We start from the raw sequence: 19,551 nt of genomic DNA, 5'->3' as shown, positions 1-19,551 counted from the left end.
ATCATCACATTAATGGTAGTCACGTCACAACATTGGAGAGACTTGTTAATAGCTGTGCAGTGACGTTCCCTATTCACCCTAACATAGTTTGAGAGGATCTGCAGAGAAGAATGGGAGAAACTCCCCAAATACAGGTGTGCCAAGCTTGTAGTCATACCAAAGAATACTTGAGGCTGTATTCGCAGCCAAAGGTGCTTCAACAAAGTACTGAGTAAAGGGTCTGAATACTTATGTAAATGTGATATTTTTTATAACTTTGTAAAAATGTCTAAAAACCTGTTTTAGCTTTGTCATTATGGGGTATTATGTGTTGATTATGAGGCACAAAATGTTTATAAATCAATTTTAGAATAAGGCTGTAACGTAACAAAATGTGGAAAAAGTCAAGGGGTCTGAATACTTTCAGAATGCACTGTATGTTCACATAGTGTAGAAGTGCAGAGGGGGAGAAACAGGAAGAAAGGATTAGGTTTAGACACACAGACCTCTTTACTGAGGATAGAAGTGTCTGCAGACGAAACGGTGTTTTTCTGTGTTGCTGTGTGTTTCTATGGCTTGTTGCTCTGCCTTAGTGAAAGCTGCTGGTGCTCCAGTTTTAGGACAGGTACAGTAGGTGACTTTGATCTTGCCAGGAGAGGACACTCTGAAGGCTGGACCTCTTGAAGACTCCCCATATGCTCCAGGATCCTGTTCAACAGCTGAAGGAGAGACGGGGCAAGGCTGGGTTAGGACAGGAGACTTAAGAGACTGTTCAGTTAAAGGTGAAAGGTCAGTGTTGAGGTGCCTTCTCGTCCGTGCCTCCGAAATCTGCCTTGTACCACTTAAAGATCTGTCTGAGACTAACCTCTCACTTCCCAGAATCCACCACACAGCCTTCATCGATCACCAGGAAGGCCTCGGCCGCCGTGCGCAGCTGACCATCGATGTCCTGATTTGTCAGAGAGGACATCATGTGGCTTTACTCACACAACTCCATTTTCAGAAAATACTGACCCTGGTCTTTAAAACAAATTCATCTGTGCCACTACATGTACAGTATTTGCTGTGTAAAACCCTAGTATGTTACCAGTGGAGTCTATGTTTTGATGGGTGAACAGTTCTTAGCTTCACAATTCAGAGCAAAATGGATTAGAGGCTCAGCATCTGGGAGAGCCACCTAGTGGACAAGCAGAAATCAACCACAATCACCAATGCAACCACTGCCACCTATTGTTCCTAGAAAAACACATTTTACCAGTAAATCAGAGAAATAAATGGAGCCAGAGGAATGATAATGAGTTGAGCAGTTTATTCTGTCCAGATGAGTAGTGTACCTGTAAGTGAGGGTCAGTCTTAGAGAAGGGCCTGAGAAGCTGTGCGACGCCATTTCTGTTCCCCTCAAAACTCCGTTCTCTATGTCCTGCAGCGTGAATACCTCTCCCCCGATCAGGCAGCTCACGCAGATAAAGAACTACAAACAACACACAGGAACAAATAAATGTAATTGCTAAACAGAGTATTATTTGTCGTCTTTCACACAATCCTAGATGGTTCTCTTACCCTGGATCTCTGCCACATGTTGTTTGGGGCTCCCAGCCGGAGGTGTCCGTGGATGACCGGAGCATTGTAGGTGTTGATGAAGAAGGCTAGTTTCTCCTCTCTGGTCAGAGATAGCAGCTCTACTCTCTGTAGCTGAACAGCCAGCTCACAGTAGCACTCAAACACTGGGCTCAGGGACATGGCCTTGTAGTCCACACACTGAATGGACATACACATATTAGAGTACAACTGTCATCTCATAATAAATGTGTTGTACTGGAGGGTTCAGTTTGTTCAGTGTGGCTGTTACCTTTCCTTCAGCAGAGAGACACTTTGAAAACTTCAGGAACTTATCCCTCCGAATGGCAGACAACTCAGCAGTTGAGAGAGAGAAAGAAGACACATCTATATTGAATAAAAATAGAAATGCAACATGCAACAACTTCAAAGATTTTCCTGAGTTACAGTTCATATAAGGAACTTTGTCAATTTAAATAAATTCATTAGGCCCTAATCTATGGATTTCACATGACTGGGAATACAGATATACACATGTTGGTCACAGATAGGGGCATGAATCAGAAGACCAGTCAGTATCTGGTGTGACCACCATTTGCCTCATGTGACCACCATTTGCCTCATAGAGTTGATCAGGCTGTTGATTGTGGCCTGTGGAATGTTGTCCCACTCATTTTCAATGGCTGTGCAAAGTTGCTGGATATTGGCAGGAACTGGAACATGCTGTCGTACACGTCAATCCAGAGCATCCCAAACCTGCTCAATGGGTGACATGCCTGGTGAGTATGCAGGACATGGAAGAACTGGTACATTTTCAGCTTCCAGGAATTGTGTACAGATCCTTGCGACATGGGGCCGTGCATTATCATGCTGAAATATGAGGTGCCGGCGACAGATGAAAGGCACGACAATGAGCCTCCAGGATCTCGTCAAGGTATCTCTGTGCATTCAAATTGCCATCGATAAAATTAAATTGTGTTCGTTGTGTATAGTTTATGTCTGCCCATACCATAACCCCACCGCCACCATGGGGCACTCTGTTCACAAAGTTGACATCAGCAAACTGCTCTCCCACACGACGCCGGCACGTGGTCTGCGGTTGTGAGGCGGTTGGACGTACTTCCAAATTCTCTGAAATGACGTTGGAAGCGGCTTGTGGTAGAGAAATTAACATTCAATTCTCTGGCAACAGTTCTGGTGAATATTCCTGCATTCAGCATGCCAATTGCCACTTGAGACATCTGTGGCATTGTTTTGTGTGACAAAACGGCACATTTTAGAATTGTCTTTTATTGTCCCCAGCCCAAGGTGCAAATGTGTAATGATCATGCTGTTTTATCAGCTTCTTGATATGCCACACCTGTCAGGTGGATGGATTATCTTGGCATAGGATAAATGCTCACTAACAGGGATGTAAACACATTTGTGGACAACATTTGACAGAAATAAGCTTTTTGTGCATATGGAATTGTATTTCTATCATTAATCATCAACAACAAAAAAGATAATGAGCACATGTCCTAACTAGGAAAGACAATCTGTTCCAGAAGTTATTTTCTAATGCAAGACAAGAAGAGGCATGCAGAAATGCCAGACTCATGCAATGCCAGAGACACACACACACACACGCACGCACGCACGCACACTTGTGTGTATAACTAGCAAAAAGAGAAACTCCAAGTGGGATTTATCTGAAAGTGCCTAAACAACCTAAGAGCAAGCACAAGTGGCAGTGCCAAGGAAAAGCTCCCTAGTAGGGAGAAACCTTGAGGACAACCAGACTCTCAAGAGGGAGTCCTACCTACCCTGTAAAGGGGAGCATGCAGCAGTCTGTCCTGCATTCAGGGCTGAGTGAGGGTCATGTCCCATCAGCCTGTACAGCCTGTCACTCACTCCAAACCCCTGCCCTTCCTTAGCCATGCCCACCACGTACTTCTTGTCCAGTAACACCTGCCCAGTCTCACACAACTTAGTTCTCTCTGCCAGAGTCTGAGAATTTGAACCATGGAGTAAGAATCATAGAATAGAATCATAGAATTAGAATATGTGTGTAGAATCTAGGAATGTCTGTTTACTCATTTTCATTCCATGACTGCAGGAGGACTTACCCATGCCCCTATCTTCCTGCAGCCAGCCAACCAGCTGTGCTCCAGTGAAGCTGTTTCTGCACATGCTCAGTCCCCTCCACTGACATCCAAACACATCGCTCCGCTTGAGCTCTTCTATCACGTCCGCTAACGCATCCCTCTCACACTTAAACTCTGAGGAGAATGCACACAAGGCTTTCACTGGGGGATACAGTTAAAAAGAGTCAATCCTCTCCTGTTTGAATGGATGCCACTCACCAGACACCAATACTACAGGAATGTGTAAGAGCAAATGGTTGGAGCAATTGAGAAATGCTTCATTCATATTTCTCTACAGTGCAGCTATGAAATCTAATATGTATTTCTTACTCTCTAGTCTATATGAATGTATTTTATGGACATGAGTGGTTACACGGGAGCCTATAACTCAGATACACATATTAGAGCCGGGCAGAGAGGCCAGGTGCTGGCTGGTCTGGGGCTATCAGGTAACACTGATCCACTGTCTGCATGGGCTGTGGTGACAAGAGATCGGCACACACACCCACACACAGCTGCTGGGGATGCTGAAACAAAACCAGCCTGTCTCTCATGCAGCAAACTCCAACATTCCAGACAGACAGGCAGCCAGCCAGCCACTTCTTCCCAGGTCTTATGACACTGATATTACAGCTGTTATTCCAACAGTAGCATGTCCAAATAGGTCTGTTCCATGATTAAAACTAGAGGGAGACTAGAGTAGTCTCGCTACGAGGGTCTGGCCTGAATGACGACCAGAGAAGAAGAGGTCTTTTAGAGCAGGGTTTCCAAAACTCGGTCCTCGGTTTTCAATGACAACACCTTTGTGGTGTGTCTTCCATTTAAACAGGTGTTCGGAGACGCAGATAGCTAATTAGCACAGGTAGTCCACTCTGTCTTCCATCTGTTTTCTGTAAACAAGTGCTGTAACATGGAAATATGGGAGTGTGGGAACCCTAACCCTATAAAAGTGTGTATCAATTTATCCTTTTGTTTAAAAAAAAAAAATTCTCACTGATATGAAAGATAAGGTCCATATGCTCAGACCGTTCAGACCGAACGTTGAGGCTCTTAACAAAACTCCCCATACAGAAGACGCCTTCAACCAATGACACTTATGTGTAATGTAATGGAACACGATAAAGGGCTAGCTAGCATAAGGGATTCTATTTGTTAGAGCAACGTTGTTAGTTTTCCTACAAGCCTCTCATTCTAATAGTAATATTTCATATTCTCACACAAATCACTGTATATGCATTACATATTGGCTAATAGAGAAAAAACGATTCTTTGTGCTGATGTAAAAGTGGGATGGGGAGTACTCAGAAGGGTCTGTAGAATCTATATGGTGTCAATCAACCTGGTCTCAGAGCATTTCGTATTATTCTGTATGTAAACCCAAGACACTCCATTTAGTATATGTTACATTTCATATGGTATGTATTAATTTGTGGATGTCCATCACCCATTTTGTATGATATGTTAAGAATTACAATTTGTATTATATGTTATGAATTTGCAAAATGTGCAATATGTTACGAATTCTAGCTAGGTGGCTAATGTAAGCTAGCTGGCTAATGTTAGCTAGACTAGGGGTTAGGGTTAAGGTTAGGGTTAAGTTAAGGAGTTATATTAAGGTTAGGGTTGGGGGAAGGGTTAGACCCCAAAAATGTCATCATATTACTCCAGTGCTAGCCTTTTAACACTGGCTTCCTGTTAAGGCTAGGGCTGATTTCAAGGTTTTACTGCTAACCTACAAAGCATTACATGGGCTTGCTCCTACCTATCTATCTGATTTGGTCCTGCCGTACATACCTACACGTACTCTACGGTCACAAGACGCAGGCCTCCTTACTGTCCCTAGAATTTCTAAGCAAACAGCTGGAGGCAGGGCTTTCTCATATAGAGCTCCATTTTTATGGAATGGTCTTCCTATCCATGTGAGAGATGTAGACTCGGTCTCGACCTTTAAGTCTTTATTCAAGACTCATCTCTTCAGTAGGTCCTATGATTGAGTGTAGTCTGGCCCAGGGGTGTGAAGGTGAACGGAAAGGCACTGGAGCGACGAACCGCCCTTGCTGTCTCTGCCTGGCCAGTTCCCCTCTCTCCACTGGGATTCTCTGCCTCTAACCCTATTACGGGGGCTGAGTCACTGGCTTACTGGTGCTCATCCATGCCGTCCCAAGGAGGGGGCATTACTTGAGTGGGTTGAGTCACTGACGTGATCTTCCTGTCCAGGTTGGCGCCCCCCTCGGGTTCGTGCCGTGGGGGAGATCTTCGTGGGCTGTACTCGGCCTTGTCTCAGTGTAGTAGGTTGGTGGTTGAAGATATCCTTCTAGTGGTGTGGGGGCTGTGCTTTGACAAAGTGGGTGGGGTTATATCCTGTCTGTTTGGCCCTGTCCGGGGATATCGTCGGACATGGCCACAGTGTTTCCCGACCCCTCCTGTCTCAGCCTCCAGTATTTATGCTGCAATAGTTTATGTTTCAGGGGGCTAGGGTCAGTCTGTTATATCTGGAGTATTTCTCCTGTCTTATCCGGTGTCCTGTGTGAATTTAAGTATGCTCCCTCTAATTATCTCTCTCTCTTCTTTTCTCTCTCTCTTTCTCTCTTCTCTCGAAGGACCTGAGCCCTAGGACCATGCCTCAGGACTACCTGGCCTGATGACTCCTTGCTGACCCCAGTCCACCTGGTCATGCTGCTGCTCCAGTTTCAACTGTTCTGCCTGCGGCTATGGAACCCTGACCTGTTTACTGGACGTGCTACCTTGTCCTGAACCTGCTGTTTTGGACTCTCTCTCTACCGCACCTGCTGTCTCTAACTCTGAATGATTGGCTATGAAAGCCAACTGACATTTACACCTGAGGTGCTGCCCTGTTGCACCCTCTACAACCACTGTGATTATTATTATCTGACCTTGCTGGCCATCTATGAACGTTTGAACATCTTGACCATATTCTGTTATAATCTCCACCTGGCATAGCCAGAAGAGGACTGGCCACCCCTCAGAGCCTGGTTCCTCTCTTGGTTTCTTCCTAGGTTCTGGTCTTTCTAGGGAGTTTTTCCTAGCTACCGTGCTTCTACATCTGCATTGCTTGCTGTTTGGGGTTTTAGGCTGAGTTTCTGTACAGCACTTTGTGACATCAGCTGATGTAAAAAGGGCTATGAATTAATTTGATTGATTGATGGTTAGCTATAAGGGTTAGGGTTAGCTAACATGCTAAGTAGTTTCAAAGTAGCTAAAAATGAATAAGTACTTGGAAAGTTGCTAATTAGATCAAATAAAAGTTGTCCATGATGAGTTTCGACCTTGCAACTGTTGGGTTGCTGGACATTTGCATTATACGCCAACCCATCCATCCCGACCAGGCACCCAATTTCGTTTTTGCCTTAAGTAACCATCTGTCTTATGTAACCATATCAAAGGTAACATATACAAGTTTCAGTGTGCAGGTTTTAACGTTACGTCTAGTCTATGAGACCAGGCTGATATCTTCGGTGTCTTGAGATTTGATTGAGCTGCACCACTGACACTTCCTCATACAAACTCTTGGCTACATCAGGATGAAAATCAGAAGCAGGTTCTTTATCCTCAAAGTGTGTACATTTTGCATTTTAAGTTTGCAGTCTGGGGGTCGTCTCTGAGCAGTTGACATTCCCTCATTTAAACTATCCACAGGTAATAGACTTTGAACCTCAGCATCATTTACATTCTCTGTTTGTACCGTTCTGTTTAATTTAATCTTGTTGTCACTAGCAATGGAATGTATAAATGTGTCACATTAATATAGGTATGACAGTCCATCATTGTTGCAGTCTTTGAAGCAGTTGGCTTCTTAATTAATCCCCTGCTAATAATCTGTATTTGGCACTTCCATTAGCGCAAGGCGAGAGTGCATGAAAGTCGTGTATGGAATGCCATTTTATACACCCTTTTTTGTTTTTCCAACTGATGCTCAACACAAAAACAGTCAATTAATGTATTGTTTTGGAATTAATATGACATGCAGGATTAAATGTAGGCATTACAAGAAAGACCCAGTAATAACCAGCAGGCTGTTCGACACGGCCCCCCTGAAAAACTGAACATATTTGGTTAGTAGAACCTCAACTGAGTATTTTCCACCCCAGTTTACTTGAGACAGGTACTGTAGTAACATTTTCTCTTTACCAGTGTGCAGTGACTAAAATATGAAATCACATTACTATGCTTTTGGGCCACGTACACTAAGGTCAGGGCTCTGTGCAGGCCAGTCAAGTTCTTCCTCACCGATCTTGACAAACCATTTCTGTATGGACCTTGCTCTGTGCACTGGAGCACTGTCATGCTGAAACAGTAACAGGGCCTTCCCCAAACTGTTGCCACAAAGTTGGAAGCACAGAATTGTCAAAAATGTCATTGTATGCTGTAGCATTGAGATTTCCCTTCAATGGACTAAGGGGCCTAGCCTGAACCACGAAAACAGCCCCAGACCATTATTCCTCCTCCACCAAACTTTACAGTTGTCACTATGCACTTGGGCAGGTAGTGTTCTCCTGAAATCTGCCAAACCCATATTTGTCTATTGGACTGCCAGATGGTGAAGCGTGATTCATCACTCCAAAGAACAGTTCTTATACTGACATTGTTTCCAGAGGCAGTTTGGAACTTGGTAGTGAGTGTTGCAACCGAGGACAGACGATTTTACGCACTATGCACTTCTAGCAGGGCAGACATTTGACGAACTGACCTGTTGGAAAGGTGCCATCCTATGATGGTGCCACATTGAAAGTCCCTGAGCTCTTCAGTAAGGCCATTCTACTGCCAATGTTTGTCTATGGAGATTGCATGGCTGTGTGCCCAGTTTTATACACCTGTCAGCAACGGGGGTGGCTGAAATAGCCAAATCCACTAATATGAAGGTATGTCCACACACTTTAGTATATATATAGTGTATTTGCCACATATTGTGACAACATAACGTTCTAAAAGTGGAGCTGTCCATGGTGCTGATATGTGTCTCACTGTTCATTTGTCAACATAAACCTTCCTGTGACCTAGCTTTTCTTTCAAACACACCTGTTTTGTTTTCTAGGGACTCTAGTGAGTAGACTGGACCCTGGTTTTATGGACACACAATCAATAATTTTTCCTATTTTCTTGCCTGCCGAAATTCGCCCCCACCTTCTATTTTGGGATTGCAAGACCTGGCACACTTCAGAATAATTTTTGGTGGCCTATCATGCCCTCTGATGTGTGCCACAGGAAGTATTAGACTCTAGTCACAAAAGGAAGTGAGTATTTCAGAAATAATAGTTTTCAGAGCCCTCTACTGTTCTCTCTACCCATCCCTCAATCCCCCATCCCATCCTGCTTTTCCCTCTTATGGCTTTTCCTACAATTTTCTTTTACACTTTTTCTGTCTTAGTTTTTAAGAATGTAGGTACAGTAGTAATAATAAATAATTTTTTATTTCAGCTTTATTTCACCAGGTAGGCTAGTTGAGAACAAGTTCTCATTTACAACTGCGACCTGACCAAGATAAAGCACAGCAGTTTGACACTTACAGCGAAACAGAGTTACGCATGGAATAAACAAACATACAGTCAATAATAGAGTAGAAAAAATAAAAATCTATATACAGTGAGTGCAAATGAGGTAAGATAAGGGAGGTAAGGCAATAAATAGGCCATGGTGGCAAAGTAATTACAATATAGCAATTAGACACTGGAATGGTAGATTCATTTGCAAGTAGAGATATTGGGGTGCAAAGGAGCAAGATAAATAAATAAATACAGTATGGGGATGAGGTAGTTGGATGGGCTGTTTACAGATGGGCTATGTACAGGTGCAGTGATCTGTGAGCTGCTCTGACAGCTGGTGCTTAAAGCTAGTGGGTGAGATATGGGTCTCCAGCTTCATAGATTTTTGCAGTTTGTTCCAGTCATTGGCAGCAGAGAACTGGAAGGAAAGGCGGCCAAAGGAGGAATTGGCTTTGGGGGTGACCAGTGAGATATACCTGCTGGAGCGCGTGCTACGGGTGGGTGCTGCTATGGTGACCAGTGAGCTGAGATAAGGCGGGGCTTTACCTAGCAGAGACTTGTAGATGACCTGGAGCCAGTGGGTTTGGTGACAAGTATGAAGCAATGGCCAGCCAACGAGAGCGTACAGGTCACAGTGGTGGGTAATATGTGGGGCTTTGGTGACAAAATGGATGGCACTGTGATAAACTGCATCCAGTTTGTTGAGTAGTGTTGGGAGGCTATTTTATAGATGACATCGCCGAAGTCGAGGATCGGTAGGATGGTCAGTTTTATGAGGGTATGTTTGGCAGCATGAGTGAAGGATGCTTTGTTGCAAAATAGGAAGCCAATTCTAGATTTAATTTTGGATTGGAGATGCTTAATGTGAGTCTGGAAGGAGAGTTTACAGTCTAGCCAGACATTATAACAATAATAATTCTAATATTTGTACTCTGGGCAAAGAAGAAAGTTCAAATATATAAGTCAACATAAGTGCATATCCATAATCACAGTAAACTGTTATAATAATAGAAAAAAATAAATGTATAATAGTATAATAAACAAAACTATGACTGAATGCGCCTCCAGGAAAAATCCCCTCCCCAATAGGTCCCTTCTCCCTCAATAGGACACCCCCAGCACCTCCATCATCCCCATCAACCCTCAATAGGACACCTCCAGGCTACCCAAAGTGTTTGACCCAAGTTAAACAATTTAAAGGCAATGCTACCAAATACTGTGAGTGTATGTCAACTTCTGACCCACTGGGAATGTGATGAACGAAATAAAAGCTGAAATAAATCATTCTCTCTGCTATTATTCTGACATTTCACATTCTTAAAATAAAGTGGTGATCCTTACTGACCTAAGACAGGGAATTCTTACTAGGATTAAATGTCAGGAATTTTGAAAAACTTAGTTTAAATGTATTTGGCTAAGGTATATGTAAACCTCCGACTTTAACTGTAAATGGTAACTGTGTTACTATGCATTAGTACATGTGGATAGAATACACTCAGAAGTTTTGAAAACTGTTTGAATGATGTCTGTGAGTAAAACAGAACTCATATGGCAGGCAAAAACCTGAGAAACAATCCAACCAGGAAGTGTGGAAATCTGAGGTTTGTAGTTTTTCAAGTGATTGCCTATCCAATATACAGAATCTATGGGGTCATATTGCACTTCCTAAGGCTTCCACTAGATGTCAACAGTCTTTAGAACGTTGCTTCAGGCTTCTACTGTGAATGGGGAGCAAATAAGGGCTGTTTGTATCAGGTGTCTGGCTGTAGGACATTGGTTTAGTCATGCGCACGGCCATGAGCACGAGCTCAGTTCTCTTTCCTTTATGAAGACAAAGGAATTGTCCGGTTGGAATATTTTTGAAGATTTATGATAAAAACATCCTAAAGATTGATTCTACACATCGTTTGACATGTTTCTACAAACTGTAATATAACTTTTTTGACTTTTCGTCTGGACTTTAGTGCGCGTGCCTTCTGCATTTGGAATACTGAACCTAACGCACGAACAAAATGGAGGTATTTGGACATAAAGATTAACTTTATCGAACAAAACAAACATTTATTGTGGAACTGGGATTCCTGGGAGTGCATTCCGATGAAGATCATCAAAGGTAAGTGAATATTTATAATGCTATTTCTGACTTCTGTTGACTCCACAACATGGCAGGTATCTGTATGGCTTGTTTTGGTGACTGTGCGCTGTACTCAGATTATTGCAAGGTGTGCTTTCGCCGTAAAGCTTTTTTGAAATCTGACACAGCGGTTGCATTAAGGAGTAGTTTATCTTTAATTCTATGCATAACAGTTGTATATTTTATCAACGTTTATGGTGAGTATTTTTGTAAATTGATGTGCTCATTCACTGGAAGTTTTGGAGGCAAAACATTTCTGAACATTACACGCCAATGTAAAATGGGTTTTTTGGATATAAATATGAACTTTATCGAGCAAAACATACATGTATTGTGTAACATGAAGTCCTATGAGTGTCATCTGATGAAGATCAAAGGTTAGTGATTCATTTTAGCTGTATTTCTGGTTTTTGTGACGCCTCTCTTTGCTTGGAAAATGGCTGTGTGGTTTTTCTTGTCTAGGTGCTGTCCTAACATAATCTAATGGTATGCTTTCGCCGTAAAGCCTTTTTGAAATCGGACACTGTGTTTGGATTAACGAGAAGTTTATCTTTAAAATGGTGTATAATAGAGGTCGACCGATTAATCGGAATGGCCGATTAATTAGGGCCGATTTCAAGTTTTCATAACAATCGGAAATCGGTATTTTTGGATGCCGATTTGGCCGTTTTAAAAAATATATATATATTTTTTTAGACCTTTATTTAACTAGGCAAGTCAGTTAAGAACGCATTCTTATTTTCAATGATGGCCTAGGAACAATGTGTTAACTGCCTTGTTCAGGCGTAGAACGACAGATTTTTACCTTGTCAGCTCGGGGATTCAGTCTTCCAACCTTACAGTTAACTAGTAAGAAGCCAAGGTAAGTTGCTAGCTAGCATTAAACTTATCTTATAAAAAACAATCAATCAATCATAATCACTAGTTAACTACACATGGTTGATGATATTACTAGTTTATCTAGCCTGTCCTGCGTTGCATCTAATCGCTTAGGTACACGTTGCTCCAACCATAAACATCAATGCCTTTCTTAAAATCAATACACAAGTATATATTTTTAAACCTGCATATGTAGTTAATATTGCCTGCTAAGATTAATTTATTTTAACTTGGGAAAATGTGTCACTTCGCTTGCAAACAGAGTCAGGGTATATGCAGCAGTTTGGGCCGCCTGGCTCGTTGCAAACTGTGAAGACTATTTCTTCCTAACAAAGACAGCCGACTTCGCCAAACGGAGGATGATTTAACAAAAGCGCATTTGCGAAAAAAGCACAATCGTTGCACGACTGTACCTAACCATAAACATCAATGCCTTTCTTAAAATCAATACACAGAAGTATATATTTTTAAACCTGCATATTTAGCTAAAAGAAATCCAGGTTAGCAGGCAATATTAACAGGTGAAATTGTCATTTTGCGTTCATTGCACGCAGTCAGGGTAATGCAACAGTTTGGGCCGCCTGGCTCGTTGCGAACTAAATTGCCAGAATTTTACGTAATTATGACATAACATTGAAGGTTTAGACTTAGGGATGCCACCCGTTAGATAAAATACGGAACGGTTCTGTATTTCACTGACAGGAAAAAGGTGTTGTTTTCGAGATGATAGTTTCCGGATTCGATCATATTAATGACCTAAGGCTCGTATTTCTGTGTGTTATTATGTTATAATTAAGTCTATGATTTGATAGAGCAGTCTGACTGAGCGGTGGTAGGCACCAGCAGGCTCGTAAGCATTCATTCAAAACAGAACTTCCGTGTGTTTTGCCAGCAGCTCTTCGCAATGCACTGCACTGTTTATGACTTCAAGCCTATCAACTCCCAAGATTAGGCTGGTGTAACCGATGTGAAATGGCTAGCTAGTTAGCTGGGTGCGCGCTAATAGCGTTTCAAACGTCACTCGCTCTGAGACTTGGAGTAGTTGTTCCCCTTGCTCTGCATGAGTAACGCTGCTTCGAGGGTGGCTGTTGTCGATGTGTTCCTGGTTCGAGCCCAGGTAGGAGCGAGGAGAGGGGCGGAAGCTATACTGTTACACTGGCAATACTAAAGTGCCTATAAGAACATCCAATAGTCAAAGGTACATGAAATACAAATCGTATAGAGAGAAATAGTCCTATAATTCCTATATTAACTACAACCTAAAACTTCTTACCTGGGAATATTGAAGACTCATGTTAAAAGGAACCACCAGCTTTCATATGTTCTCATGTTCTGAGCAAGGAACTTAAACGTTAGCTTTTTTACATGGCACATATTGCACTTTTACTTTCTTCTCCAACACTTTGTTTTTGCATGATTTAAACCAAATTGAACATGTTTCATTATTTATTTGAGGCTAAATTGATTTTATTGATGTATTATATTAAGTTAAAATAAGTGTTCATTCAGTATTGTTGAAATTGTCATTATTACAAATAAATAAAAAATAAAAAAATCGGCTGATTAATCGATAACGGGGTTTTTGGGCATCCAATAATCGGTATCATCATCGGCGTTGAAAAATCATCATCGGTCGGCCTCTAGTGTATAATACTTGTATGTGTGAGAAATTTGAATTATGAGATTTTTGTTGTTTTGAATTTGGCGCTCTGCTATTTTACTGGCTGTTGGCGAGTGGGACGGTAGCGTCCCACAAACCCCAGAGAGGTTATCTTACCTCATTTGCACACAATGTATATAGACTTTTTTTCTACTGTATTATTGACTGAATGTTTGTTTATTCCATGTGTAACTCTGTGTTGTTGTATGTGTCAAACTGCTTTGCTTTATCTTGGCCAGGTCGCAGTTGTAAATTAGAACTTGTTCTCAACTGGCCTACCTGGTTAAATAAAGGTGAAATAAAAATAAAAAATAAATAAGAAATTATAAAATAAATGTCTGCAATGCTCTGGCGATCTGAAGAAGTCTCTGCTCACCGTACCATCCCCAGACAAATAGATTGGTCGAAAGGATGAACTGGACAATACAGAGGTGTAAGCAACATCTGTAGACGATGTTATAATATATTTAACAGGCAGTAGTGGTTTTGAGATAATCAATTGTAATGTTCTAAAACCTTTCACATTCTAAGAATAACTTGTGTCATATCATTTTCTATTCAATCATATTTTCAGATCCATCTCTAAATTAGTGGACCAAAAACCAAAAGAGTGGGACAAGCACCTTGATGCTGCAATGTTTGGTTTAAGAACCAAGAATCAAATGACAACAAAATACTCCCCCTTCTGCCTGATGTTTGGTAGAAAGGCTCGCTACCCATCAGAGGTTCCAGAACATTACAGGATTGGTGTACATCATTTTACATTCTAGTTGATTTGAGAAGTGCAGGCTGTATCTTTGTAAGTTTAAATTAATATCAGAAATGTATGTTATAGATTGACAGCAGTGTCGAGGAGGTCTTAGCAGTGGAAGACTTAACAGAACATATGCTGAAGCTCAATGAGGTTCTCCAGACTGCCATGGACAACACTGCTGAGGTCCAGAGGAAATCCTAAAAAAAAACAAAAGACACAGTGCCAAAACTTAATGTGGGTGACAGAGTGTGGAGGGTAAATATCTGAAGCCGGCAGAGGAACGGGGGCAAGCTAGATCCCAACTATCTCGGCCCATAAACGATTTGAGGTCTTGAAGGGAAAAGGGTGGACTTGGAAGATGACAAGGGTGTTATCTTCCCTAAAACAAGCGTGAATCACCTGAGGCCTCATGTAGAGGAGACTCCTCCGATCCCTCATAAAATAAAATCAGCAGCCTCCAGAACCACCACACCAGCAGGTACAGCCTTCACAGCCACTACACCAACAGCCTTCAGCTCCAAAACCACCACACCAGCAAGTGCAGCCTCCACAGCCACCACACCAGTGGCCTCCACCTCCACAGCCACCACACCAGCAGGTGCAGCCTCCACAGCCACCACACCAACAGCCCCCTCCTCCAAAACCACCACACCAGTAGGTGCAGCCTCCACAGCCACCACACCTGCGGCCTTCACCTCCACAGCCACCACACCGGCAGGTGCAGCCTCCACAACCACCACACCAGTGGCCTCCACCTCCACAGACACCACACCAGCAGGTGCAGCCTCCACAGCCACCACACCAGCTGCCTCTGCCTCCACAGCCACCACACCAGCTGCCTCCTCCTCCTCAGCCACCACACCAGCAGCAGCAGCAGCTACTGATATAAACAAATGTATGTGTGTAATCTTGTCAAATTGATTCATTTATATATCTCAGTACCAATACAGGTACATTTCTCCAGGTGTTGCAGAGGCTTGGGGAGGAAAATATGTATATGTGCTGTTGTCTAGAATCGGCAGCCGATATAAAATATTTTATCAGGATCTCCACAGAACTGGTCCAAATATGGAGCTGGAAAGTGAGGTAAGACTGCGTTGCACATACAGTATATGTAAACACTGTATGTGTGTGATTAATCTGTGTATTTATAAGGAAAACCTAAATTGTTGTTTTTCCATGTAAGAGATTTACCTTCATTGTCTTTCCTTTTTTCTGTCATACCATCAATGCCTACATGTTCCATCTGGTGCAGAATTTTAATACGCAGTCAACCGAGCAAACTTTCTACATTGACACCTTTGAAATTACTGGCATTTGGGGGAGCAAGAAATCTAAATTATTCTCATAATATCATGAAATTATATTATATGTTATATTTGACCGATTTTGATCTCAAGCAACTGTATCCTTGCTCTTTTAAATTTCAGATTTATCCAATGATGTACAAGTACATTATTGGCATCATCAATAAACACAACCACTGGACTGTGACAGTAAGAGCCGCCAAGGCAGTACTAAGAACTAAGAAATGCATTCATAATACGGAATATACAGGTGAACACATACATATGTAAAATCTGTGTGTTCCATATGTGTGTATTTATGTGTGTGTTCGATGTGTCTGTCTGTCTGTCTGTCTGTCTGTCTGTCTGTCTGTCTGTCTGTCTGTCTGTCTGTCTGTCTGTCTGTCTGTCTGTCTGTCTGTCTGTCTGTCTAAACTTGAAAGGTTATGCTGCCATCCCAGAAGAGGGCTCTGTTCCTCGACCCAATGGGGGAAAGTGCCAGAAAGATAAAAAGAGTGACAAGGTAAAAACTGCTTTTCATTTTTAGCAAAACACTGTTAAATTTCTAATTTAATATAATTGTAGATTAAAAAACAAACATTAATATGTATCTTTCATGGTTATCTTTGTTCCAACTTCTGACTAGATGGTCACTAAAACACATGTATTTAAATAATTCTGTTACAAAAAACCTATACTATTCCCTTGTTCCCTGTTCCCTGTTTACTCAGAAAAATAAATGTAAAGATGTATAGACTACTTGACATTATGTTTTGCTAGATGACCTGAGCCAACTGTGCCACTTCTGTGGGGAGGTGGACAATAATGAGGAAAACACTAACTGCGTAATTGCTTGTTCACTTCTAAAGGCACATTTTTACGAGTACGAATTTGTATAAGCAATAATATTTCTAGAGGTAGTATTATCCGCTTTGTCTGATAATGAAATATTTGGCAGGCAAGAAAATAGCCTTGCCGAAATCCTCCCCCATTTCTAATATCCTTCATTTTGTGGCTAGAGTCAAATACTTTCGGTGGAACACATCAGAGTCAAATACTTTCCATAGAACAAACTTCACATCAGGATAGGCAACCGAAATTAATAATTATTGTATGTGTGTTATATTAAACATGGAGGAGGGAGTAAAATGTAGGCAAGCAATAAACATTTCAGAACAACTACTAGTCGAATAAGACATGGGAGAGATGATGAATTTTGGAAAAGAGATGTATTCATAGACTAATACACTTGAAACAAATGGCCAAACTGAAAACTGCAGACATTACTAGTGCCTCCCCCGCCATCAAACCGTCATAAAAAATAAAATGAAACGCAGCCTAACGTGATCAGAAATCTCAACTAGCAAGCAAGTCACAGCGATGAAGAATTGAGTGCGTTCACGTGAAGGGGGGGGGGTGTTTCTGGCAGGGGGGAGCTTTTCGGCACAACACCGGAACGCTAATGTTGCTGCCGTGACGCTAATAACAAACGGTGCCCACAAACTGATTCACGGAGACAGCAGCACAACCTGTTCTAGTTATGCTATTTAGATTGTCATTATGGAGACACCTATTTTCAACTCTTTTTCCATAAAGCATATTAACGCGCTAGAACTGGTATAACTGCGACAAAGCACTGGAAAATGGCTTAAGGCTCACTAGAATGCTTTTGATAAATTTGTTCAGAGGTAGTTAGAAGTAAACTGCATTCTCAGTGGTGATTTTGGCATGTAAATCTTGATGGGGCAAACTCCATCATTTTTTTTAGATGCATGCCAGCAAAGCCACTACACAACACAACACAACACTAAACTATACATGAATTGCACTATAACGGTGACAAACAGTGCCCACAAACTGTTAGGGCCTACATAAAGCTGTCCCAACAGCAGAGCTTTCTTTACATCACCATAGAGTGAATCCTTACCTGCTACACCTGGCTATCAGCAGAGCCTTGTTTGGCAGAGAAACAGTTCATTCAGCCTCATATACTGCCTTTTTATGGCTGACTTGCTTAACTTGCTTAACCTTGTGTTTGTTACATGTTAATTAATTCTGTGTTCCCGGTCCAAAATCACCACCCCATTATAGCTGATTATAAATCCATAGTAATACATATATTTTCACCTAATGTTGCGTTTGATCTTTTTATCAACTTAGGTTCTTGTGAACATTACAAGTTTTGAACTTCTATTTGCTATTTATGGCCTGTAGGCCTTATTGACCTGAGCTCATAGAACTCGTTTTTGAGGGGAGAAAAGTATAATGTATGGATTATTTTGACTATAACAAATACTCAGATGAAACATATTGTGCTATTTATCACAGACTAATTTGAGTCAAAGTTTAACAAGGACTCTCTCCTCCTCACCAGTGTCATGATCAAAGATATGATCAAGAGCCTCACATACAGTATATCGTTTTGTCATTGTGCTGCCACAGAATGAATTGTGAGGAAGGCCTCAAAAAAGATTTATATACCAGAGCTGCGAGAAAAGTTCTATATATTATTGAAACAATTCTGCGATTGTTTGTGAGACTGCCAACAGGTGTGGTTCCCGTGGGGGAAAGACTCTATTGGGGAAAGGTTCCTGTGGGGTTGCCATGGAAGCCAAGAAGGGGAGTGAGGTGTGTGTGTGTTCAAACAGACATGCATGTGGGGGTCTGGGAGAGGAAGTGTGTCCATCTGATGAATGGGCATGTGCCTGAACTCAATTTTATACACTAATTGTAGTCTCACCCATTTATTTCTATTGACCGGTCATGTATGACCGGGAACACCACAGGTGTATAAAAGTCAAATAAAACACCCAAAATGTAATGAAAATCATCAAAATGCATTTTGTGTGTTCAGATGCCCTGTGTGGACAAAGTAATGGAACCTTATGACAATCAGATTAAATTAAATACATTTTTCAGAGAGAAAACTTCCAATTAGACCGGAACACAGCAGGAGGGTTAAACAAATGTGGTTGCTACTGACAATTGAGATGTACAAACTATGGCATAAGGGAACGATGAGCGGATAAGAGGTAATCCGTAATTTATATTAAGACAATAATGAGCGAGAGAAGCGGAGTGGGCAAGGGACAATTGGCCAGCGTGAACGTGGCGTGGGGGAGGCGCGGAAAAAATGTGGCATTTCCCAACTTTATGCAAATCACAAGCGACGACCGCTGGCCGATGACCAATCATATCAAATCAAATCAATTGTTATTTATAACGTGTAGCCCTTACTGTGAAATGCTTACAATGCAGTTCAAGAAATAGGGTTAATAAAATATTTATTAAATAAACTAAAGTAAAAAACATCTAATCAATCAAAAAGTAACACAATAAATTGACAATAACGAGGCTATATACAGGGGGTACCTGTACCAAGTCAATGTGCGGGGGTATAGGTTAGTCAAGGTCATTTGAAAAGTGACTATGCATAGAAAATAAACAGTGAGTAGCAGCAGTGTAAAAACAAAGGGGAGGGGTGTCAATGTAAATAGTCTGGGTGGATTCATTGTTCAGCGGTCTTACGGCCACACCATCAAGAGCATCCTGTCTGGTTGCATCACCGCCTGGTATGGCAACTGCTCGGCCTCTGACCGCAAGGCACTACAGAGGGTAGTGCATACAGCCCAGTACATCACTGGGGCCAAGTTTCCTGCCATCCTGGACCTCTAT

General features: G+C 41.8%; 1 pseudogene; it reads right to left on the bottom strand.

The window, feature by feature from the left end:
* Nucleotides 1–568: 568 nt before the first annotated feature.
* On the bottom strand, nt 569–15,790 carry LOC115156345 (uncharacterized; annotated as a pseudogene).
* Nucleotides 15,791–19,551: the final 3,761 nt, after the last annotated feature.

Source organism: Salmo trutta, chromosome 20 (genome assembly GCF_901001165.1).
Source record: "Salmo trutta chromosome 20, fSalTru1.1, whole genome shotgun sequence".
In the NCBI taxonomy this organism is placed as follows: Eukaryota; Metazoa; Chordata; class Actinopteri; order Salmoniformes; family Salmonidae; genus Salmo; species Salmo trutta.
The sequence above is the reverse complement of the archived record's forward strand: the minus strand, read 5'-3'. Positions and strand labels throughout refer to the sequence as shown.